Source organism: Salvelinus namaycush, unplaced genomic scaffold, assembly GCF_016432855.1.
Source record: "Salvelinus namaycush isolate Seneca unplaced genomic scaffold, SaNama_1.0 Scaffold10, whole genome shotgun sequence".
NCBI lineage: Eukaryota > Metazoa > Chordata > Actinopteri > Salmoniformes > Salmonidae > Salvelinus > Salvelinus namaycush.
In genome coordinates, this window is record NW_024057675.1 from 361,509 (window position 1) to 388,921 (window position 27,413).

The 27,413-nt window shown below is 41.4% G+C and overlaps 1 pseudogene; it reads right to left on the reverse strand.

The window, feature by feature from the left end:
- LOC120035235 overlaps positions 1-27,413 on the reverse strand; it is a 197,421-nt pseudogene that overhangs the window by 158,350 nt on the left and 11,658 nt on the right.

Consider the following 27,413-nt stretch of genomic DNA (forward strand, 5'->3'; position numbering starts at 1 on the left):
TGTTGCTACCATGTTGTTGTTATGTGGGGTTGCTACCATGTTGTTGTTATGTGGGGTTGCCACCATGTTGTTGTCATGTTGTGTTGCTACCATGTTGTTGTTATGTGGGGTTGCTACCATGTTGTTGTTATGTGGGGCTGCTACCATGTTGTTGTCATGTTGTGTTGCTACCATGTTGTTGTTATGTGGGGTTGCCACCATGTTGTTGTCATGTTGTGTTGCTACCATGTTGTTGTTATGTTGTGTTGCTACCATGTTGTTGTTATGTGGGGTTGCTACCATGTTGTTGTTATGTGGGGTTGCTACCATGTTGTTGTTATGTGGGGTTGCCACCATGTTGTTGTTATGTGGGGTTGCCACCATGTTGTGTTGCTACCATGTTGTTGTCATGTTGTGTTGCTACCATGTTGTTGTCATGTTGTGTTGCTACCATGTTGTTGTCATGTTGTGTTGCTACCATGTTGTTGTTATGTGGGGTTGCCACCATGTTGTTGTTATGTGGGGTTGCCACCATGTTGTTGTCATGTTGTGTTGCCACCATGTTGTTGTCATGTTGTGTTGCTACCATGTTGTTGTCATGTTGTGTTGCTACCATGTTGTTGTCATGTTGTGTTGCTACCATGTTGTTGTCATGTGGTGTTGCTACCATGTTGTTGTCATGTTGTGTTGCTACCATGTTGTTGTTATGTTGTGTTGCTACCATGTTGTTATGTGGGGTTGCTACCATGTTGTTGTCATGTGGTGTTTCTACATGTAATAATAACAACGTGTGATTTATATAAAGTTCTTTAGTAATAAAACATTAGTGACATAATTTAGTATTTAATATTACATAGTAAACTTTAATAATTGTAATATGTATGTTTGTCTGTACTAAAGTTTTTGAAAAAAATAAAAGGTTTGAAAGAAAATTTAATTTACTTTCAATGAATTAAATCTTCCTCTCTCTCTTTCTCTCCCTCTGTCTCTCCCCTTGGCTGGGAATGTTAAGGGTCAAGAAGTTGTGAATCTAGGGGGGCTCTTGCACACAGGGGAACTATATGTACACAAAATAACTAACAACCTGGACCCCCAGGTGTCTTTCAAAACATATGTTTTACTAACGACCTAAACAGATCACTTATACCCTTTCAAAAATAGTTATAGGGGAGATGTCCGGGGGATGTCTCTGTCTTTGAAAGGGTGATTGTAATATTAAGATGTTCCCTTTACTGATGACCTAAACAGATACATCTTACCCCCCATAAAAGAGTGTCCGAGGGATGTCTCTGTCAACCCCACCAAAAATAAGCCCCAGAGGCCTCACACCATCCTCTTTGAAAGGTTCATTGTACTCTTTAACTATGCTTCCTTTACTGACGACCTAAACAGATCACTTTTACCCTTTAAAAAATAGTTGTCAGTTATCCAGATTTAATGGTCAAGAGATTGTGAACCTAGAGGGGCCCTTGAACACATGTTGTGTTGAGGTACACATATGTTTTCTGTTTATGAAGGAAGAAATTATTGACAGGATATAGACCACAAAAAAAAAAAAAAGATAATTGTATTCTTAACGATGTGCCCTTTACTAATGACTTAAACAGATCATTTTACTCCATGAATAACCTTTTACTGCAGGGGGCTAAATCAGGGGCCTTCAATGCTGCAGAAATGTTTTGGTACCCTTCCCCAGATCTGTGCCTCAACACAATCCTGTCTCGGAGCTCTACGGACAGTTCCTTCAACCTCATGGCTAGGTTTTTGCTCTGATCTGCACTTTCAACTGTGGGACCTTATATAGACAGGTGTGTGCCTTTCCAAATCATGTCCAATCAATTGAATTTACCAGAGGTGGACTCCATTCTAGTTGTAGAAACATCAAGGATGATCAATGGAAACAGGATGCACCTGAGCTCAATTATGAGTCTCATATAGCAAAGGGTCTGAATACTTATGTAAATCATTTTTTTGTGTTAAAAACATTTGCAAAAATGTATAAAAAACTTGTTTCCGCTTTGTCATTATGGGGTATTGTGTGTAGATTGCTGAGGAAATTGTTTCATTTAATACATTTTTTAATAAGGCTGCACATAACAAAATGGGAAAAAGTCAAGGGGTCTCAATACTTTCCAAAGAAACTAAGTGATTGAGGAGAGAGCATAATTGCTATATTCTAATTAAAATCATTGACCCATAAGGGAACATATGACCAAAGCAATGCGTGACCCATACAGAATTAAACAAATATTAATCTCAATGAGAAATATAATTAAATAAACAAATGTCTGCATAACCAAAGACATGAAAACTGGTAGGGAACATTGTATTTAGCTAGGATTTCATATGGCCAGGAAGGTTACTGAGAATAACAATAGACAATAGTTAATGTTGCTAGTTTAGGGATGAAGATAGTGAAGGTTCATTATGTTAAAGATGTTTTTTATTTTGACGTGGAAACAATGTTTATTGGAAAGTAAAACAAAGAACTCTTTATTGAGACAATGATAAACAGCAATCCGTGGGAGAGTTGAGGTGGATATTATAAAATAAGGATCTGCTGGAGTCCAAGTCAAACCAAGATTCTTTATTTCTGAGCTCAGAGAGAATAACAGAGTTTGGTATTTTATTAGGATCCCCATTAGCTGTTGCAAAAGCAGCAGCTACTCTTCCTGGGGTCCACACAAAACATGACACAGAATACAGCACATCAATAGACAAGAACAGCTCAAGGACAGAACTACATACATTTTGTAAAAGGCACACGTAGCCTACATATCAATGCATTCACACAAACTATCTAGGTCAAATAGGGGAGAGTGGTTGTGCCGTGAGGTGTTGCTTGATCTGTTTTTTGAAACCAGGTTTGCTGTTTATTTGAGCAATATGAGATGGAAGGAAGTTCCATGCAATAAGGGCCCTATATAATACTGTACGCTTTCTTGAATTTGTTCTGGAAACTTGGGGACTGTGAAAAGACCCCCGGTGGCATGTCTGGTGGGATAAGTGTGTGTGTCAGAGCTGTGTGTAAGTTGACTTGTAATAACTTTGATGATATCTGTACATTATAGGAACACCTGTGATGACAAAAGTACAATGATTCATGTGTTGCTTTAGCTTGAGATTAAGAATCAGTGGTTGACACCCTGCAAGTGCATGAAAAGGTCAACTGTACAAAGTCAGATGTCTATGTGTTGAAACTATATTTTAGGTAACAGATGGATAAAGGGAACTGAGAGTTCCTGTTGATACTATGTTCCAGTCTTACTTCCAGTCTTACATGATAGCAATAAGGGGAAGAGTGATTGGGAAACTAACTGCCAAAAACGCAATAGGCGGAACTCTGCCTGGCAGAGACATCTTTGTATTAGCAACTATTAATTATGAGCTTATATGGTGTTAAAGTTAAGGGACATCACTCTGGGCGGGGTGATTCTCAGTAGGGGATAAAAAAGGAAAACACCATCTTTTGAACTGAGTGCCTTGCTTGCAAATTGCTGTAAGTGTAAACTCTGATCAAATAAGTTTTCCGTGGTCTCTTGTGTGCACATAGGGCAGAATTCCCTTACAAGACTATGCAAACAATTTGGGATTTTCAACACATTTTCATGTTTCCTATAAAAAGAAGAAGTGATGCAGTCAGTCTCTCCTCAACTCTTAGCCAAGAGAGACTGGCATGCATAGTATTAATATCAGCCCTCTGATTACAATTAAGAGCAAAACGTGCCGCTCTGTTCTGGGCCAGCTGCAGCTTAACTAGGTCTTTCCTTGCAGCACTGGACCACACGACTGGACAATAATCAAGATTAGACAAAACTAGAGCCTGCAGAACTTGCTTTTTGGAGTGTGGTGTCAAAAAAGCAGACCATCTCTTTGAGGCTAGACCTCTCCCCATCTTTACAACCACTGAATCTATATGTTTTGACCATGACAGTTTACAATCTAAGGTAATGCCAAGTAATTTAGTCTCCTCAACTTGTTCAACAGCCACACAATTCATTACCAGATTCAGCTGAGGTCTAGAACTTAAGGAATGATTTGTACCAAATACAATGCTCTTAGTTTTAGAGATGTTCAGTACCAGTTTATTACTGGCCACCCATTCCAAAACAGACTGCAACTCTTTGTTAAGTGTTTCAGTGACATCATTAGCTGTGGTTGCTGATGCGTATATGGTTGAATAATCAGCATACATGGACACACATGCTTTGTTTAATGCCAGTGGCAGGTCATTGGTAAGAATAGAAAAGAGTAGAGGGCCTAGAGAGCTGCCCTGAGGTACATTACACTTTATATGTTTGACATTAGAGAAGCTTCCATTAAAAACCCTCTGAGTTCTAGTAGATAGATAGCTCTGAATCCACATTATGGCAGAGGTTGAAAAGCCATAGCACATACGTTTTTTCAACAAGAGGTTATGGTCAATAATATCAAAGGCTGCATTGAAATCTAACAATAGAGCTCCCACAATCTTCTTGTTATCAATTTCTCTCAACCAATCATCAGTCATTTGTGTCAGTGCAGCACATGTTGAGTGCCCTTCTCTATAAGCATGCTGAAAGTCTGTTGTTAATTTGTTTACAGAGAAATATCATTGTATTTGGTCAAACACAATTTTTCCCAACAGTTTGCTAAGAGCTGGCAGCAAGCTTATAGGTCTGCTGTTAGAACCAGTAAAGGCCGCTTTACCACTCTTGGGTAGTGGAACTACTTTGGCTTCCCTCCAGGCTTGAGGACAAAGACTTTCCTCTAGGCTCAGATTAAACATATGACAGATAGGAGTGGCTATAGAGTCAGCTACTGTCCTCAGTAGCTTCCCATCTAAGTTGTCAATGTCATTATTGATCGATAACAATTTTTCCACCTCTCTCACACTAACTTTACAACATTCAATACTTGCAATGCTTTTCTTTCATTATGTTTTTTTTACAAGTTTGTTTCCATCATTCTTTATATCATTGATCTTGGCTTCCTAATAAAGTGTATTATTTTGTTGAGTTTGGTCACATAATTTCTCCATTTGCAGTACGTAAGCCAGCCAGATGTGCAGCCAGACTTATTAGCCACTCCTTTTGCCCCAACTCTTTCAAACATACAGTTTTTAAATTCCTCATCAATCCATGGAGCCTTAACAGTTCTAACAGTCAGTTTCTTAACAGGTACATGTTTATCAATAATTGGAAGAAGCAATTTCATATGGTTTTCCCACAGTCTGAGCTTTTGTAAGCCTTCTCCTCTATGTGCAGTCTCATGTGTTCTTTCAGGTTGCTTAATTGGTTAAAACTCTTTCCAGACTGGGAGCAGTGGTAAGGCTTCTCCCCTGTGTGTATTATCTCGTGTATTTTCAGATGCCCTGACCGGTTGAAACACTTGCCACACTGGGAGCAGTGGTAAGGCTTCTCCACTGTGTGTATTATCCCATGTTTTTTCAGATCCCCTGACTGGCTGAAAAACTTTCCACACTGGGAGCATTGGTAAGGCTTCTCACCTGTGTGTATTCTCTTGTGTTGTTTCAGGTTCCCTAACTGGTTAAAACACTTGCCACACTGGGAGCAGTGGTAAGGCTTCTCCCCTGTGTGTATTCTCTCATGTCGGTACAGGTCCCTTAACTGGTTAAAACACTTTCCACAGCGGGAACACTGGTGTCTTCTTGTTGGTTTGGACGTCCCTGGCTCTGGTTCCTCTGAGTCTGGTCTTTCTCCTGCCAAAGACAGTGTGTTTTTAAAAAAAGAGATCTGAATGAAACCTCCACATGATAAATAGGCCTTGCTACGAGGTTAAATCCTAATCAGATCGCTCAATAAGCTAAGGCCAGTTTTAACAATCTTGGTGTGATTTTAAAACAAATGTTGTAGAGTTTCCTGGTAATTACTGATAATGTTTACATTACTTATTTATTCATTCTGTTTTACAAGTCAGAACACAAAAAACTAAACCGTTCTTGGACACTCAAGACACAGATGTCGCTTAATTCCAATCGAGCAGGTGGTTCTAAATATATAACTTTCATAGCTGTATGATACAGAATGCGACCTACAGTCGTGGCCAAAAGTTTTGAGAATGACACAAATATTAATTTCCACAAAGTTTGCTGCTTCAGTGTCTTCAGATATTTTTGTCAGATGTTACTATGAAATACTGAAGTATAATTACAAGCATTTCATAAGTGTCAAAGGCTTTTATTGGCAATGACATGAAGTTGATGCAAAGAGTTTTTTCCCTCATTCAACTTTTTCACTCCGGACGCTTTATCTGGACATGGTTCGTTAGTACTTTCAACAGCCGAAGCTAAGTAGTAACATTAACATCATGTCTTTTAATTGCAGTCGCTGTACTCATAATATACAGGAGAACGATCGCCTTACGGCGAGGATAGCTGTGCTGCAAGCCCAGCTTCAGACGCAATCGTTAGGCAAGGGTAATTTCAGTGTAGGAAAGGAAGAAACAGCGTCTGTGCCACCAGTAAGTACAGATACTAACGTTAGTATAAATCCCCCCGCACAGTCCCCGCAGCCGGACAACTTTCTCATGGCTTCTGGAGGGAAATGCTGTAGGAATGCTCAACTGGTGTCGCTCATTCAGCCGACAGAAACTTTCAACCGGTTTTCCCCATTAAGTAGCGAGTCGGAGTCTGAGGCCGAGTTTTCTCTTGTCTCTACTCCTCCCGTTACGGGGTCTGAGACGCCGAAGGCTCCCACCATTAGCTCTGACAAATTGAAAACCCTAGTCATTGGCGACTCCATTACCCGCAGTATTAGACTTAAAACGAATCACCCAGCGATCATACACTGTTTACCAGGGGGCAGGGCTACCGACGTTAAGGCTAATCTGAAGATGGTGCTGGCTAAAGCTAAAACTGGCGAGTGTAGAGAGTATAGAGATATTGTTATCCACGTCGGCACCAACGATGTTAGGATGAAACAGTCAGAGGTCACCAAGCGCAACATAGCTTCAGCGTGTAAATCAGCTAGAAAGATGTGTCGGCATCGAGTAATTGTCTCTGGCCCCCTCCCAGTTAGGGGGAGTGACGAGCTCTACAGCAGAGTCTCAGCACTCAATCGCTGGTTGAAAACTGTTTTCTGCCCCTCCCAAAAGATAGAATTTGTAGATAATTGGCCCTCTTTCTGGGACTCACCCACAAACAGGACCAAGCCTGACCTGCTGAGGAGTGACGGACTCCATCCTAGCTGGAGGGGTACTCTCATCTTATCTACCAACATAGACAGGGCTTTAACTCCACAATGAAATAGGGTGCAGGCCAGGCAGCAGGCTGTTAGCCAACCTGCCAGCTTAGTGGAGTCTGCCACTAGCATAGTCAGTGTAGTCAGCTCAGCCATCCCCATTGAGACTGTGTCTGTGCCTCGACCTAGGTTGGGCAAAACTAAACATGGCGGTGTTCGCCTTAGCAATCTCATTAGGATAAAGACCTCCTCCATTCCAGCCATTATTGAAAGAGATCGTGATACCTCACATCTCAAAATAGGGTTACTTAATGTTAGATCCCTCACTTCAAAGGCAGTTATAGTCAATGAACTAATCACTGATCACAATCTTGATGTGATTGGCCTGACTGAAACATGGCTTAAGCCTGATGAATTTACTGTGTTAAATGAGGCCTCACCTCCTGGTTACACTAGTGACCATATCCCCCGTGCATCCCGCAAAGGCGGAGGTGTTGCTAACATTTACGATAGCAAATTTCAATTTACAAAAAAGAAAATTACGTTTTCGTCTTTTGAGCTTCTAGTCATGAAATCTATGCAGCCTACTCAATCACTTTTTATAGCTACTGTTTACAGGCCTCCTGGGCCATATACAGCGTTCCTCTCTGAGTTCCCTGAATTCCTATCGGACCTTGTAGTCATAGCAGATAATATTCTAATTTTTGGTGATTTTAATATTCATATGGAAAAGTCCACAGACCCACTCCAAAAGGCTTTCGGAGCCATCATCGACTCAGTGGGTTTTGTCCAGCATGTCTCTGGACCTACTCACTGCCACAGTCATACTCTGGACCTAGTTTTGTCCCATGGAATAAATGTTGTAGATCTTAATGTTTTTCCTCATAATCCTGGACTATCGGACCACCATTTTATTACGTTTGAAATCGCAACAAATAATCTGCTCAGACTCCAACCAAGGAGCATCAAAAGTTGTGCTATAAATTCTCAGACAACACAAAAATTCCTTGATGCCCTTCCAGACTCCTGCTGCCTACCCAAGGACGTCAGAGGACAAAAATCAGTTAACCACTTAACTGAGGAACTCAATTTAACCTTGCGCAATACCCTAGATGCAGTTGCACCCCTAAAAACGAAAAACATTTGTCACAAGAAACTAGCTCCCTGGTATACAGAAAATACCCGAGCTCTGAAGCAAGCTTCCAGAAAATTGGAACGCAAATGGCGCCACACCAAACTGGAAGTCTTCCGACTAGCTTGGAAAGACAGTACCGTGCAGTATCGAAGAGCCCTCACTGCTGCTCGATCATCCTACTTTTCCAACTTAATTGAGGAAAATAAGAACAATCCCAAAAAAAATTTTGATACTGTTGCAAAGCTAACTAAAAAGCAGCATTCCCCAAGAGAGGATGGCTTTCACTTCAGCAGTAATAAATTCATGACCTTCTTTGAGGAAAAGATCATGATCATTAGAAAGCAAATTACGGACTCCTCTTTAAATCTGCGTATTCCTCCAGGGCTTAGCTGTCCTGGATCTGCACAGCTCTGCCAGGGCCTGGGATCGGGAGAGACACTTAAGTGTTTTAGTACTATATCTCGACACAATGATGAAAATAATCATGGCCTCTAAACCTTCAAGCTGCATACTGGATCCTATTCCAACTAAACTACTGAAAGAGCTGCTTCATGTGCTTGGCCCTCCTATGTTGAACATAATAAACGGCTCTCTATCCACCGGATGTGTACCAAACTCACTAAAAGTGGCAGTAATAAAGCCTCTCTTGTAAAAGCCAAACCTTGACCCGGAAAATATAAAAAACTATCGGCCTGTATCGAATCTTCCATTCCTCTCAAAAATTTTAGAAAAAGCTGTTGCGCAGCAACTCACTGCCTTCCTGAAGACAAACAATGTATACGAAATGCTTCAGTCTGGTTTTAGACCCCATCATAGCACTGAGACTGCACTTGTCAAGGTGGTAAATGACCTTTTAATGGCGTCAGACCGAGGCTCTGCATCTGTCCTCGTGCTACTAGACCTTAGTGCTGCCTTTGACACCATCGATCACCACATTCTTTTGGAGAGACTGGAAACCCAAATTGGTCTACACGGACAAGTTCTGGCCTGGTTTAGATCTTATCTGTCGGAAAGATATCAGTTTGTCTCTGTGAATGGTTTGTCCTCTGACAAATCAACTGTACATTTCGGTGTTCCTCAAGGTTCCGTTTTAGGACCACTATTGTTTTCACTATATATTTTACCTCTTGGGGATGTTATTCGTAAACATAAGCTATGCGGATGACACACAGCTGTACATTTCAATGAAACATGGTGAAGCCCCAAAATTGCCCTCACTAGAAGCCTGTGTTTCAGACATAAGGAAGTGGATGGCTGAAAACGTTCTACTTTTAAACTCGGACAAAACAGAGATGCTTGTTCTAGGTCCCAAGAAACAAAGAGATCTTCTGTTAAATCTGACAATTAATCTTGATGGTTGTAAAGTCGTCTCAAATAAAACTGTGAAGGACCTCGGCGTTACTCTTGACCCTGATCTCTCTTTTGACGAACATATCAAGACTGTTTCAAGGACAGCTTTTTTCCATCTACGTAACATTGCAAAAATCTGAAATTTTCTGTCCAAAAATGATGCAGAAAAATTAATCCATGCATTTGTTACTTCTAGGCTAGACTACTGCAATGCTTTACTTTCCGGCTACCCGGATAAAGCACTAAATAAACTTCAGTTAGTGCCAAATACGGCTGCTAGAATCCTGACTAGAACCAAGAAATTTGATCATATTACTCCAGTGCTAGCTTCCCTACACTGGCTTCCTGTTAAGGCAAGGGCTGATTTCAAGGTTTTACTGTTAACCTATAAAGCGTTACATGGGCTTGCTCCTACCTATCTTTCCGAGTTGGTCCTGCCGTACATACCTACACGTACGCTACGGTCACAAGACGCAGGCCTCATAATTGTCCCTAGAATTCCTAAGCAAACAGCTGGAGGCAGGGCTTTCTCCTATAGATCTCCATTTTTATGGAATGGTCTGCCTACCCATGTGAGAGACGCAGACTCGGTCTCAACCTTTAAGTCTCTTCAGTAGGTCATATGATTGAGTGTAGTCTGGCCCAGGAGTGTGAAGGTGAACGGAAAGGCTCTGGAGCAACGAACCGCCCTTGCTGTCTCTGCCTGGCCGGTTCCCCTCCACTGGGATTCTCTACCTCTAACCCTATTACAGGGGCTGAGTCACTGGCTTACTGGTGCTCTTTCATGCCGTCCCTAGGAGGGGTGCGTCACTTGAGTGGGTTGAGTTACTGACGTGATCTTCCTGTCTGGGTTGGCGCCCCCCCTTGGTTTGTGCTGTGGTGGAGATCTTTGTGGGCTATTCTCGGCCTTGTCTCAGGATTGTAAGTTGGTGGCTGAAGATATCCCTCTAGTGGTGCGGGGGCTGTGCTTTGGCAAAGTGGGTGGGGTTATATCCTTCCTGTTTGGCCCTGTCCGGGGGTATCATCGGATGGGGCCACAGTGTCTCCTGACCCCACCTGTCTCAGCCTCCAGTATTTATGCTGCAGTAGTTTGTGTCGGGGGGCTAGGGCCAGTTGGTTATATCTGGAGTACTTCTCCTGTCTTATCCAGTGTCCTGTGTGAATTTAACTATGCTCTCTCTAATTCTCTCCTTCTCTCTTTCTTTCTCTCTCTCGGAGGACCTGAGCCCTAGGACCATACGTCAGGACTACTGGGCATGATGACTCCTTGCTGTCCCCAGTCCACCTGGCCTTGCTGCTGTTCCAGTTTCAACTGTTTAGCCTGCAGTTATGGAACCCCTACCTGTCCCAGACCTGCTGTTTTCAACTCTTAATGATCGGCTATGAAAAGCCAACTGACATTTATTCCTGATTATTATTTGACCATGCTTGTCATTTATGAACATTTTGAACATCTTGGCTCTCTCTAATTCTCTCCTTCTCTCTTTCTTTCTCTCTCTCGGAGGAACTGAGCCCTAGGACCATACGTCAGGACTACCGGGCATGATAACTCCTTGCTGTCCCCAGTCACCTGGCCTTGCTGCTGTCCCAGTTTCAACTGTTCTGCCTGCGGTTATGGAACCCCTACCTGTCCCAGACCTGCTGTTTTCAACTCTTAATTATCGGCTATGAAAAGCCAACTGACATTTATTCCTGATTATTATTTGACCATGCTTGTCATTTATGAACATTTTGAACATCTTGGCCATGTTCTGTTATAATCTCCACCCGGCACAGCCAGAAGAGGACTGGCCACCCCTCATAGCCTGGTTCCTCTCTAGGTTTCTTCCTAGGTTTTGGCCTTTCTAGGGAGTTTTTTCTAGCCACCGTGCTTCTACACCTGCATTGCTTGCTGTTTGGGGTTTTAGGCTGGGTTTCTGTACAGCACTTCGAGATATAAGCTGATGTACGAAGGGCTATATAAAATAAACTTGATTGATTGATTGAAGAGTCAATATTTGCAGTGTTGACCTTCTTTTTCAAGACCTCTGCAATCCACCCTGGTGTCAATTAACTTCTGGGCTAAAACATCCTGACTGATGGCAGCCCATTCTTGCATAATCAATGCTTGGAGTTTGTCAGAATTTGTGGGTTTTTGTTTGTCCACCCGCCTCTTGAGGATTGACCACAAGTTCTCAATGGGATTAAGGTCTGGGGAGATTCCTGGCCATGGACACAAAATATTGATGTTTTGTTCCCCCGAGCCACTTATCACGTTTGCCTTATGGCAAGGTGCTCCATCATGCTGGAAAAGACATTGTATGTCACCGAACTGTTACTGGATGGTTGGGAGAAGTTGCTCTCGGAGGATTTGTTGGTGGCATTCCTTATTCATGGCTGTGTTCTTAGGCAACATTGTGAGTGAGCCCACACCCTTGGCTGAAAGCAACCCCACACATGAATGGTCTCAGGATGCTTTACCGTTGGCATGACACAGGACTGATGGAAGCGCTCACCTTGTCTTCTCCGGACAAGCTTTTTTCCAGATGCCCCAAACAATCGAAAAGGGGATTCATCAGAGAAAATGACTTTACCCCAGTCCTCAGCAGTCCAATCCCTGTACCCTTTGCAGAATATCAGTCTGTGTGCAGATGCACTCACACCTGCCTGCTGCCATTCCTGAGCAAGCTCTGTACTGGTGGTGCCCTGATCCCGCTGCTGAATCAACTTTAGGAGACGGTCCTGGCGCTTGCTGGACTTTCTTGGGTTCCCTGAAGCCTTCTTCACAACAATTAAACCGCTCTGAAGCCTACTTCACAACAATTGAACCGCTCTCCTTGAAGTTCTTGATGATCTGATAAATGGTTGATTTAGGTGCAATCTTACTGGCAGCAATATCCTTTCCTGTGAAGCCTTTTTTCTGCAAAGCAATGATGACGGCACGTGTTTACTTGCAGGTAACCATGGGTGACAGAGGAAGAACAATGATTCCAAGCACCACCCTCCTTTTGAAGCTTCCAGTTTTGGGGGGGATTCAGTTCATTTGCATGGCAAAGAGGGACTTTGCAATTAATTACAACTCATCTGATCACTATTCATAACATTCTGGAGTATATGCAAATTGCCATCATACAAACTGAGGCAGCAGACTGTGAAAATTCATATTTGTGTCATTCTCAAAACGTTTGGCCACAACTTTACACACTTCCTTAAACATAAAATAAGTAAATAAGTAATTTTAAGTGGAAGTCCAAAACTTATTTTTACATCGAAGACACAAAGCACATCAGTAAAATCTCCCCGTTGTCGAAAGGGTTCGACACATGCTGTTTAAATGGCCCAATTTATTATTTAGACGTTCACAGATTTTCAACATTTTGACTATCGCTGATGTGATATTTTGGGTAAAGTAAAAAATAAAGTGAAATATTTGGCAAGATGTTCCTAAAACTGAGAGTAACTACAATAAACAAAAATATAAACGCAACATGTAAAGTGTTGGATGTTTCATGAGCTGAAAAAAAAGATTGCAGAATTTTTTACATCCCTGTTAGTTAACATTTATTCTTTGCCAAGATAATCCATCCACCTGACAGGTGTGGCATATCAAGCTGATTAAACAGCATGATCATTACACAGGTGCACCTTGTGCTGGGGAGAATAAAAGGCCTCTAAAATGTGCAGTTCTGTCACACAACACAATGCCACAGATGTCTCAAGTTTTGAGGGAGCGTGCAATTGGCATGCTGACTGCAGGAATATCCACTGGAGCTGTTACCAGATAATTGAATGTTAAAATCTCTACCAGAAGCCGCCTCCAGCGTCATTTTAGAGAATTTGGCAGTACATCCAACTGGCCTCACAACCACAGACCACATATAACGACGCCAGCCCAGGACCTCCACATTGTCTGAGACCAGCCACCAGAGTTGTATTTCCTCTTTGTAATGAAGCCCTTTTGTGGGGAAAAACTCATTCTGATTGGCTGGGCCTGGCTCCGCAATGGGTGGGCGTATGCCCTCCAGGGCCCACCAATGGCTGTGCCCCTGCCCAGTTATGTAAAGTCCATAGATCAGGGCCTCGTTTATTTATTTACAATCACTGACTCATATAAACTGTAAATCGTTGTTTATATTTTGGTTCAGTATACACACACACACAGTGCATTCGTTAAAAACTTCTCTAGGATAGGGGGCAGCATTTTCACGTTTGGATGAAAAGCATATCCAAATTAAACTGCCAGCTACTCATCCCCAGAAGATAAGATATGCATATTATTAGTAGTATTGGATAGAAACACTCTGAAGTTTCTAAAACTGTTTGAATGATGTCTGTGAGTATAACAGAACTCCTATGGCAGGCGAAAACCTGAGAAAAATCCAACCAGGAAGTGGGAAATCTGATGTTTGTAGTTTTCAACTCATTGCCTATCGAATGTACAGTGTCTATGGGGTCATATTGCACTTCCTAAGGCTTCCACTAGATGTCAACAGTCTTAGAACATTGTTTGAGGCTTCTACTGTGAAGGAGGGGGGAATGAGAGCTGTTTCAACCAGAGGTCTGCCAGAGTGGCATGAGCTGGTCATGCGCCTACACGTGAGAGCGACCTGCATTCCATTGCAATTCTAAAGACAAAGGAATTCGCTGGTTGGAACATTATTGAAGATTTATGTTAAAAACATCCTAAAGATTGATTCTATACATCGTTTGACATTTTTCTACGAACTGTAATATACATTTTTGAACTTTTCATCAGAACTTTCGCCTGGACTTGCCCGCGGCTCGTGAGTTTGGATTTGTTTACCAAACGCGCTAACAAAAGGAGGTATTTGGACATAAATGTTGGACTTTATCGAACAAAACAAACATTTATTGTTGAACTGGGATTCCTGGGAGTGCATTCTGATGAAGATCATCAAAGCAAATATTTAAAACGCTATTTTTGACTCAACAACATGGCGGGTATCTGCATGGCTTGTGTCTGAGCGCCGTACTCGGATTATTGCATGGTTTGCTTTTTCCGTAAAGCTTTTTTGAAATCTGACACAGCGGTTGCATTAAGGAGAAGTATATCTATAATTCTGTGCATAATACTTGTATCTTTTATCAACTTTTACATGTTTATTATGAGTATTTCTGTAAATTGATATGCCTCTGAAAATTTGCCGGATGTTTTCGATGCACAACATTACTGACCATGAAGCGCCAATGTAAACTGAGATTTTTGGATATAAATATGAACTTTATCGAACAAAACATACATGTATTGTGTAACATGAAGTCCTATAAGTGCCATCTTATGAAGATCATCAAAGGTTAGTGATAAATTTAATTTAATCTATATTTCTGCTTTTTGTGACTCCTCTCTTTGGCTGGAAAATGGCTGTGTGTGTTTTTGTGACTAGGCTCTGACCTAACATAATTATATGGTGTGCTTTCACTGTAAAGCTTTTTTTGAAATCGGACACGATGGGTAGATTAACAAGAAGTTAAGCTTTAATTTGGTGTATTGCACTTGTGAATGCATCAAAGTTACATATTTCTAAAAAATATTTTTGAATTTAGCGCTCTGCCTTTTCAGCGGAATGTTGTCGAGGGGTTCCACTAGCCATAAGAAGTTTTAAGACTCCATAATGTTTCATCATTAGATGCTACAGTCCTCCTTTAAGACTCCATAATGTTTCATCATTAGATGCTACAGACCTCCTTCAAGACTCCATAATGTTTCATCATTAGATGCTACAGTCCTCCTTTAAGACTCCATAATGTTTCATCATTAGATGCTACAGTCCTCCTTTAAGACCCCATAATGTATAATCATTAGATGCTACAGTCCTCCTTCAAGACTCCATAATGTTTAATCATTAGATGCTACAGACCTCCTTCAAGACTCCATAATGTTTCATCATTAGATGCTACAGTCCTCCTTCAAGACTCCATAATGTTTCATCATTAGATGCTACAGTCCTCCTTCAAGACTCCATAATGTTTCATCATTAGATGCTACAGTCCTCCTTTAAGACCCCATAATGTATAATCATTAGATGCTACAGACCTCCTTCAAGACTCCATAATGTTTCATCATTAGATGCTACAGGCTACAAATCAACAATGGGTGTAATATGAATCTTTACCACTTGCTCTGTAATATGAGTAGTATTCGGATTTCATTCAAACATTTCTTACATGAATATTGAAAATATAAAAATGTTGATTTTTGTATATATTGTTGAATATAATATACTGTAAGGGTATATCAATTCCAGGATCTCTGCTAGTGTTAAAGTTATGGGCCATTATATACAGAGAAATTGTGGCGAAATCCTGCACGACTACGCTAAACTTGCCACGGTTTTGAAAATAGAATTCAGTGGTTCTGCGACTCGCAAACACGACAGCTCGTTGGCTAACAATATCAGACAAGCTCAAAATGAACACCCACAGACCTACTATCACCTGCTTCGTTCAGCTTACTTTGGCATGCTCACTGAAACGGGAATGGAAGACCTATTACCATTCAAACAACTGTTTCTGTCAAACATCTACTTCATCAACTACTTGGGCCCTACTGCCCACATTGGGTTGCCAATCTCGACGCTCTGAGAGCTTGTAAGCACCGCTTTTGAAGCATCAAAAGCAAGCCGGGCTAAGAGCCCGGACACCTCGACTTTCGAGCTTAGGCGGGAACCATCACTCCAATTAGAAGGTGCAGCATTAGGGACAGGTGCGGTAAAAGATGACGATCAAAGGGGATGGCAACCAAGTAACCACCACACTGACAACCACTGCAGTAACAATAGCTATGATGAACGTCCCCAATCTAACAGGTCCCGTAGAGATCAACTTGGCCGATATGTCCCTGCGCCTAACCCTCACAAAGGGTCAGGACACAAGAGTAACAAGCGCAACAAAGTGTTCAACAATGATCTAAACCCTAAGCGAAATGATATAGAAACTCTGATAAGAGATGTACTGCATCGTAAGAAATTTGAGAAAGAGGACAACATAACTAGGCGTAAAATTGTTGGGAACCAAGTCAGCCGAAACTAACGCAATTCGAGAGGACGTCAACATTTCCATTACCCCCGCCCCCACTCCAATCCCTGTCCAGGGACCACTCGTTCTAGATAAGCAGCTTTGCAACAGATGATTCCTCTCACATTCCGATAGAGGACCCACTGGGTCACATAGGTGAGTTATCCGTCTTGGAAATCGACACAGATTACAAACCGCTCGGTACTCCCAACCCACTCCATTATGTTGGGGATATGATTAGAAAACCCAACTCGAACAGGCCATACCTTAGAACAGTCCTGGAGGACTGTTTGACCTGTCACGCTCTGATAGATTCAGGTTTGACAATTTCACTCATATCCGAAACCTTGCTGGATGAACTAAAAGGGGCAGTGGACCCAACAAACCGTTGGTTGAAAACGGAACGTTGCGACACGAAGCTTAGGGGTTTCACCGAAGCTACCTCGCCACTAACCAAGTGTCTCCGACTTAAACTCAACTTCGAAAGCGATTACCATCGACATCGAACGGATGCTTATTGGGATAGATTTAATTGACCGTTTGGTACCACTAATGGATTGGAAAACCAACCAAATCTGGTGACAAATATGTATGCCAACTCCGTTGACTTCCCCGCATTCTTCCAAGGCTACCTGTCATACATTGCGCAACGGCGTGGGTTTGACGTCAGCATCTGCCACAAACCCGGTGAACTTGGTCATGAGTTCGCCATTGGTGACAAATGACAAGGTGAGTTCAACTCGGAACTTAACCGAACATGAGGTTTTCCTGTGTGGCTTGGGTGATTCACCAGCAGACACATACCGACCTCCTCTGATAGGGGGCGTGTGCCTAAACGGCACTATGGTTGAGGATGCCAGACTGGCAACCTTGTCAGAAAAATCTGCAATCAGTTTGGAAATGTTCAACGATGCTTGTGTAAATGTGAATTTCAGAGTATTTCTGTTATATGATGTGGCTCTCTGCAATTTCTCCGGATATTTGGGAGGCATTTCTGAACATGGTGCCAATGTAAACTGAGATTTTTGGATATAAATATGCACATTATCGAACAAAACATACATGTATTGCGTAACATGATGTCCTATGAGTGTCATCTGATGAAGATCATCAAAGGTTAGTGATTAATTTTATCTCTATTTCTGCTTTTTGTGACTCCTATCTTTGGCTGGAAAAATGTCTGTTTTTTTGACTTGGTGGTGATCTAACATAATCATATGTTGTGCTTTCGCTGTAAAGCATTTTTGAAATCGGACACGATGGGTAGATTAACAAGATGTTTATCTTTCATTTGCTGTATTGGACTTTTTAATGTGTGAAAGTTACATATTTCTAAAATATATTTTTGAATTTCCCGCGGAATGTTGTCGAGGGGTTCCGCCAGCGGAACGCATGTCCTAGAAAGGTTTAAGGGGTATTTGTTTGTAGATTGAATCAGGCTGTAACGTAACAAAATATGGAAAAGTCAAGGGGTCTGAATACTTTCCGAAGGCATTGTATATAGCCATGTTATGAAGTATGAAAAGGCTTGTTCAGTCACATGTCATGAATTCACTATGACATCATCATATTTATATACATTTATATCAATACAAAGTGTTTCAGACATAAATAAACAATTCCAGGTGAAAGCAAAAGGCCATAGCTGTAATACAATAACAAACTGGCAAAGCAGCAGAGCGAGGCCCGCATCCAGCAACGTCACGAGTCACGCAGCTGTTTCCGTACAGCACTACAGGGAGAGAGAGAGAAAACTCCACTGGACTAGTTTCAATGTATGGAATCACTTCAGAGTTTCTGGATTTTTGGGTAAACTTCTCCTTTAACCTCACTAGGGTAGGGGGCAGCATTCGGAATTTTGGATGAAAAGCGTGCCCAAAGTAAAATGCCTGCTACTCAGGCCCAGAAGCTAGGATATGCAAATTAGTAGATTTGGATAGAAACCACTCCAAAGTTTCTAAAACTGTTAAAATAATGTCTGTGAGTATAACAGAACTGAAATGGCAGGTGAGAACCTGAGGAAAATCCATCCAGGAAATGCTTTTATTTTGAAATGCCTGTTTTTCCATTGAAAGCCTATCCACCATACAAAGACTTATGACGCAGGTCACTATCTCTATTGCTTCCTCAACATGTGGCCAGTCTTTAGGCATTGCTTCAGGCTTTTACTCTGAAAAATGAGGGAGAAACAGCACGTTCAATGAGTGTACAGTGGAAATTTCCAGCCATGAGCCCAGCGCATGATCGGAAGGGCGCATTTCTTGTTTCTCCTCTTCTATTGACAAAGCTTTTGTCCGGTTGAAATATGATCGATTATTTATGACAAAAACAACAATGAGGCTGGATTATAAACACTGTTTGACATGTTTCTACGAAATTTTATGGTACTTTTCAGATTTTTTGACTGCTGTGACCGCGCTTTGTTCCAATGTATTACTGAACAAAACGCACCAAGAAAACTGAGGTTTTTGGACATAAAGATTGACTTTATCGAACAAAACAAACATTTATTGTGTAACATGGAGTCTTCGGAGTGCAACCATATGAAGATCAAAAGGTAAGTGATACATTTTAACGCTATTTCTGGCTTTTGTTACTCTTCTTCTTGGCTGCTAACTGTTTGTAATGATTTGTCTGCTGGACGCTGTTCTCAGATAATCGCATGGTTTGCTTTCGCCGTAAAGCCTTTTTGAAATCTGACACAGCGGTTGGATTAACAAGAAGTTTATCTTTAAGCTGGTGTATAACATTTGTGTCTTTCATGTATGTTTATTATGAGAATTTCTGTTTTGTTGAGTTTCACGCTCTGCAATTTCACCGGATGTTGTTTGAGACAGTGTTTTACTGAACAAAACGCGCTAACAAAACAGAGGTTTTTGGATATGAAGAGGGACTTGATCGAACAAAACAAACATTTATTGGGTAACTGGGAGTTTTGTGAGTGTAATCATATGAAGATCAAAGGTAAGTGATTAATTTTATCGCTATTTCTGACTTATGTTACTCGTCTACATGGCCGGTTACTGTTTGTTATGATTTGTCTGCTGGGCGCTGTTCTCAGATAATCGCATGGTTTGCTTTCGCCGTAAAGTCTTTTTTAAAATCTGGCACCGTGGTTGGATGAACAAGAACTTAATCTTTAAACCGATGTATAACACTTGTATGTTTCATGAATTTTTATAATTTATAGTTTCTGTTTTTGAATTTGGCGCTCTGTAATTTCACTGGATGTTGGCCAGGTGGGACGGTAGCGTCCCGGTTTTAAAGCATCATTAAGAAATAATTAATTAAAGTTGGAACATTTGTGACATTTGTAGACTAGAGATTAAGAATGTTGGGCCATTAACCGAGAAGTCGCTGGTTCGAATCCTAACGCCCGCAAGATAGAAAAAAACTGCCGTTCTACCGTTGAGCAAGGCAGTTAACCCGCAACAACTGCTCCCCGGGCGCCGATAACGTGGACGTTGATTAAGGCAGCCCCCGCACCACTCTGATTCAGAGGGGTTGGGTTCAATACGGAAGACACATTTAGGGTGAATGGATTCAGTTGTGACTGACTAGATATCCCCTTTCCTTTCCAATCCCAGTCCTCCTTTAAGACTCCATAATGTTTCATCATTAGATGCTAAGAGAGATCTTTGATGAAAACCTGCTCCAGAGCAGAACCTGCTGCTTGAACAGAGTTCTGAGTATAGGGTCTGAATACTTAAGTAAATGTAATATTTCAGTTTTGTATATTTTGGTAAATTAGCAAAATTATCAAACAAAAATGTTTGGTATTGTGTTTTTAGAAAAAGGCTGTAATGTAACAAAATGTGGAAAAAGTCAAGGGGTCTGAATACTTTCAGGAGGCACTGTACTCTCCGATAGCAACGGCCAATAGCAGACCACTTCCTATATCAGGGACATAGTCGCTCCCGTCTTCCATGTGTGAAAGGTAACCTGGTGAATATCATAGAATCAGGGTTCTGTTAGGTAACCTGGTGAATATCATAGAATCAGGGTTCTGTTAGGGAACCTGGTGAATATCATAGAATCAGGGTTCTGTTAGGTAACCTGGTGAATATCATAGAATCAGGGTTCTGTTAGGTAACCTGGTGAATATCATAGAATCAGGGTTCTGTTAGGTAACCTGGTGAATATCATAGAATCAGGGTTCCGTAAGGGAACCTTCAGTTCTATTTCAGTGACTCGTTAGTCTCTCACTTTGGGGATATAGTCAACTACCACAGAGCTCATACCCTCTCCGATGCCAAGTCTAGACAGGATCATCCCTCAGAGGTCCCCACTCTACTCACCGTATGTGTAGTGATGTCCAGTCAGTAGAACCTCATGAAGGTACATCACCACAACATGCTGCATTACAGATCTCTTGAACAGAGATGCCTTTGAACAATGCCTATGTTGTAGCCATACCTCTGGTGGATTGAGCCATCAAGCCCTCCGGAGGTGTCAGATCCTTGCTACTATAGAACCTCATGAAGGTATGGGGGTGTAACTCATTATACGGATATAATGGCTGAAGTAAAGCAGTTTTAAACAATATAAATCTAATTTCTATTCTTTCCAGCGGCTCCAACAGCAGAAATGGTCTCAAGCAAAACATAAAAATCCCAGGATGGGACTAGCTGTTTGGGTACTGGGCGTAGGTGACCCTTCATAAAACAACAGATCAGGGGGTGTTCCACTGTATAGTTGTTGCAGCCTAAATGGCAGCCAAATATACATTTATAGTTGAAAAGGCTTTCCTTCGTCAGAAGGCAGAGTAGCTCTGAAACAGAGCAACAAAGGGGCTGATTTGTTTCTGATCTCACCATCTGTTAAATACACTGTGCTATAGTAATTATTGTGCTATAGTGAGTGTGTGGCTCTAGAACTCTGAATATAGTTTATTCTCAAGGAGAGCGGTCACGTGTGTTGAGAAGCAGAGGATCACTAGTTTGAGCCTGGTATGGGGACAGGGACAGTGGAGGAATTTCAACTGTTAGCATCAGTTACACATTTTATTAATAAAGTTAGTCATTTCAAAATGAAACCATCTTCTGTAAGGTCAATATGTTGGAGTTCAGGCTTTACTTGACCTGTTAAAGTAGGAAATGAAATGAACTTTGTCCACTACAGAGACAGAGGTCAAGACAAAAAAAGGAGCTTGTTTTAAAATATATATTGGCCTGTTTAACAAGTTGTGTAGATCAGATATTAATGAAGCAATACAGACCACATTGAACTGTCTGGAGTTTAGTTTGTGTGTTCTACAGTCTTGTAAAGAAAGGGGGGGTTGACTGGGACAGACAATGTAACATCTATGTTTTTAGGAAAAGGTTTTGTAAAACATGCACCTTACATCAGATCATCTTGAAACTTTCTCTCCAAAGCTAACTTTCATCAAGGTTTTATATGGTCTATTGGTTTCTCTCTTTTCATTGGCAGAATCCTTTTTCAGTGTTATGATATTCATAACATCCATATCCACCAGTCTATCTTCCTGTCAACTAACAGAATTCTGCTGGTTGTCCTGGTAACAGATACCAGTGGGCAGATCTATTGTATTTGTTCAAACTAAACTACAGCACTTACTTTGATGTGTCAAATCTGATCCTTTCTTCTCTTCTCCTCCTCTCACAGTTCCACTCAGCCCCGTTGTTTTCCTGCAGTCCACCAGCAGCACAGACAACCTCTTCATACCCAGCAGTAAGGTGCTACCGGGAGAGGCACGACATGGGGACTCCGGGAGGGTGGAAGGGCTAGCGTTGTCCTGGTAACCATAAAGAGGGGACACAGACACATATCATTATGGATGCTGATGTCACTGTTGTCATAAAGTGTTTTACAGAAACACAGCCCAGACCCAGACGGAGTAAGCTGGATGCTAGACCAGACCAAGCTGTACCATCTGGTGTTCTGATCTGGAGAGACTCTTCTCTGCCTCGTCAGCATCAGGATGTTGTTGAGGCTCCCCAAAGGATCCACAATAGTCACGTCTCTCTCCTGTGTGAACGAGAACAGCAAACAGACGGTAAACTTATGACCGTCTATTACAATCAAGAGGCATGAACATGTCTAAAATGGCCACTTTCATTATGATTTTGTGTTGCAAATGTAAAGGGTCATTTCCACAAAATGGGTGCCTTTTACGTCCCTTTGATATTTTAAGCAGAAATAATGCACCAATTTTAAAAGCCTGTTATACTAGATGAGGTGAACTTTAATGTAGACCACATGAAGAATGAGAATTCAATACATCGAAGTCCCAAAAACATATGTACCAATGGCAGATTGCCCCTTAAACAATTCCCACAGTACTGAACAACATATTCAAGTGTAGAACTTCAGTAGAATGCCCCTTTAAAACAACACATTATTTCAAGAACTGCATAGTGCCCCTGTTTTTAAGACAGTACTCACTGGTGGTAATGCGATCTTCAGCCTCCTCCTTTTTCACTCCCAAAACGTCTTCCTCCTCTTTTATTGAGATGGCCTCCTCTTCCTCTTTTGCTCTAAAAGGTTCTTCCTCTTCTTTCACTACATTCTCTTTTTTCAATGTTATGGCATCTTTCTCCTTTTTGATTCTGAAAGCTTCTACATCCTCCTCTTCCACAACCTCTTTCCCATCTTCCTCTTTGACTGTAATATCATCCTCTTCTTCTTTCAATGTGATATCCTCCTCTTCCTCCCTATTCATCCTGAAAGCTTCTTCCTCTCCTTTCATCAGAGCTTCTTTCTCCGTCGAGCTTAGTGAGCTCATGCTCCAGTCGATTAGCCTAGTGCATTATCAATTTAACACATTTGCTAATTTAACAAGCAAATTACGTGTAAATGAACGAGTAGATAAGTAAACAGAATTATATTCCAAACAATAAGAGTAATATACACAAGATTGGTCTAAAGCGCTTCAATGTTTCGGTTTTAAGTTCGCTAGCAAACCACCACGTTGATTGAATCAGAAGCCTTTTGTCGCTTTTGAAAAAGCCTCCTGTCCCGTCCACTAGATTATACGTCACGCAAGAAGCATCACCTGAAAAACTCAAATCGCCATCTGCTGACTGGAGTGGGTAACGCAGATTAGAAAACAATGTCAAAACAAGTCATTTTAAAACAACCAGATGTTATGTTTTCTCTTCCTTCTTACAGCCAATACTTTCCTCCAGGGCTGACCAGCCCATTAGGCAGCACCAGGTGACAGATTGAAGAGGGTGGCATATTACTAGCTAAACTGACCAAAGCTCATCTCTAACAACACATAATAACACCTCACATAATGCTGCCCAAAAATAATGAAAACTTCTCACCCAGTGGCATATGGACTATTTATGTGATTGTTGGTGTTGCCACATGAAGCAGTGCCCACTTTGCAAAAGGTAACATGGACAGATAGGACTCTACCTGTGTAGAGCACATGCCCCTTTGCCCTTCCTGTCTCTGAAGTGCCCTTTTGGGTGGTGGTATAATTTGTATTCATTTTTTGCCATAGTTATTCTGAACCTACTGCCTGCAAGTTGTCGTTATCTACACCCAAAAAATTTAGATTTCAAAAGTGGTCTCCTGATGTGGTTTAAGTATTGTTGAGGACTTAGAACATCCAATGTTGTTGTTTTTCTATTAACAGTGTGATTTAGAGAGAAAAACAGAAAAACAGGGACATCAGAAACCTGGAAAAACTAAATGGAGAATATATATATATTTTTTAAACGTAATTAGGTAAAAAATCGAATAAAATGGATTTTATAGGGCCCTAAATATTCTATATATTTTCTCTCATTACTGGATTATGTAGGGGTAGTGTAGAGTAACAGCTGTATCCTGAAGTGACCTTTAACCTCCCTGCTCCTCAATACTTCTTCCACTGGATCAAAGCTTCAGCTAACAAGGATACATGATAGTGGCAACACATAGAGCTGGGTTGGATATAGTCATGGTAGGATACATGATAGTGGCAACACATGGAGTAGGGTTGGATATAGTCATGGTAGGATACATGATAGTGGCAACACATGGAGTAGGGTTTGATATAGTAATGGTAGGATACATGATAGTGGCAACACATGGAGTTGGGTTGGATATAGTCATGGTAGGATACATGATAGTGGAAACGCATGAAGTAGGGTTTGATATTGTCATGGTAGGATACATGATAGTGGCAACACATGGAGTAGGGTTTGATATAGTCATGGTAGGATACATGATAGTGGTAACACATGAAGTAGGGTTTGATATTGTCATGGTAGGATACATGATAGTGATAACACATGGAGTAGGGTTTGATATAGTCATGGTAGGATACATGATAGTGGCAACACATGGAGTAGGGTTTGATATTGTCATGGTAGAATACATGATAGTGGAAACACATGGAGTAGGGTTTGATATTGTCATGGTAGGATACATGATAGTGGCAACACATGGAGTAGGGTTTGATATTGTCATGGTAGGATACATGATAGTGGCAACACATGGAGTAGGGTTTGATATAGTCATTGTAGGATACATGATAGTGGAAACACATGGAGTAGGGTTGATATTGTCATGGTAGGATACATGATAGTGGAAACACATGGAGTAGGGGTTGATATTGTCATGGTAGGATACATGATAGTGATAACACATGGAGTAGGGTTTGATATAGTCATGGTAGGATACATGATAGTGGAAACACATGGAGTAGGGTTTGATATTGTCATGGTAGGATACATGATAGTGGAAACACATGGAGTAGGGTTTGATATTGTCATGGTAGGATACATGATAGTGGAAACACATGAAGTAGGGGTTGATATAGTCATGGTAGGATACATGATAGTGGCAACACATGGAGTAGGGTTGATATTGTCATGGTAGGATACATGATAGTGGAAACACATGGAGTAGGGTTGATATAGTCATGGTAGGATACATGATAGTGGCAACACATGGAGTAGGGTTGGATATAGTCATGGTAGGATACATGATAGTGGCAACACATGGAGTAGGGTTGATATTGTCATGGTAGGATACATGATAGTGGTAACACATGGAGTAGGGTTGATATTGTCATGGTAGGATACATGATAGTGGTAACACATGGAGTAGGGTTTGATATTGTCATGGTAGGATACATGATAGTGGTAACACATGGAGTAGGGTTGATATTGTCATGGTAGGATACATGATAGTGGTAACACATGAAGTAGGGTTGATATTGTCATGGTAGGATACATGATAGTGGTAACACATGGAGTAGGGGTTGATATAGTCATGGTAGGATACATGATAGTGGTAACACATGGAGTAGGGTTGATATTGTCATGGTAGGATACATGATAGTGGTAACACATGAAGTAGGGTTGATATAGTCATGGTAGGATACATGATAGTGGTAACACATGAAGTAGGGTTGATATAGTCATGGTAGGATACATGATAGTGGTAACACATGAAGTAGGGTTTGATATAGTCATGGTAGGATACATGATAGTGGTAACACATGGAGTAGGGTTGGATATAGTCATGGTAGGATACATGATAGTGGTAACACATGAAGTAGGGTTGATATAGTCATGGTAGGATACATGATAGTGGTAACACATGGAGTAGGGTTTGATATAGTCATGGTAGGATACATGATAGTGGAAACACATTGAGTAGGGTTTGATATAGTCATGGTAGGATACATGATAGTGGTAACACATGGAGTAGGGTTTGATATCGTCATGGTAATCAAAATACTTTACTCAACATATTGTGCAGCTTTCTGTAGCAGGATCTTTTTATGGGGGGGGGGCCCTTTGTTGTTTACACTTCACACACATGGTTATGGGCTTTAAAAAAGAAGACACCAGTACCATGTCAGATACAGTTTAAATGTATTCATATTTGAGTTTGCATCCCAATATGACACTTTAAATACATCACAGAAGACTGAAATGTAACAAAATGCCTATTGTGTTTATTGAGCTGTACACTGAGATGCTCAGTTGGTCAACATTCCCCTCCAGTGATTCCCCAACATCTTGTCAACATGTGCCCCAAAAATGGAGCTGATATCTTATACCAGTCTATCTTTATAGACATGTATCCACAACAAGGCTTAGGCCTCCCATATAGTCTGCAGAAACCTCTCCAAAATGTCACATTTTTTAAACATCTTTATTTTCATGCAATCTGCCCCTGAACAAGGCAGTTAATCAACTGTTCCTAGGCCGTCATTGAAAAAAATTAATTTGTTCTTCACTTTGCCGGCTAGATAAAGGTTAAATAAAGGTTAAAAAAATATATATAATAATATTTTATTTAAAAAAATATATTACGGCCTCCCGGGTGGCGCAGTGGTCTAGGGCACTGCATCGCAGTGCTAACTGCGCCACCAGAGTCTCTGGGTTCGCCCCCAGGCTCTGTCGCAGCCGGGAGGTCCGTGGGGCGACGCACAATTGGGCTAGCGTCGCCCGGGTTAGGGAGGGTTTGGCCGGTAGGGATTTCCTTGTCTCATCGCGCTCCAGCGACTCCTGTGGCGGGCTGGGCGCCGTGCGCGCTAACCAAGGGGGCCAGGTGCACGGTGTTTCCTCCGACACATTGGTGCGGCTGGCTTCCGGGTTGGAGGCGCGCTGTGTTAAAGAAGCAGTGCGGCTTGGTTGGGTTGTGCCTCGGAGGACGCATGGCTTTCGACCTTCGTCTCTCCCGAGCCCGTACGGGAGTTGTAGCGATGAGACAAGATAGTAATTACTAGCGATTGGATACCACGAAAATTGGGGAGAAAAGGGGAGAAAATTTTAAAAAATCAA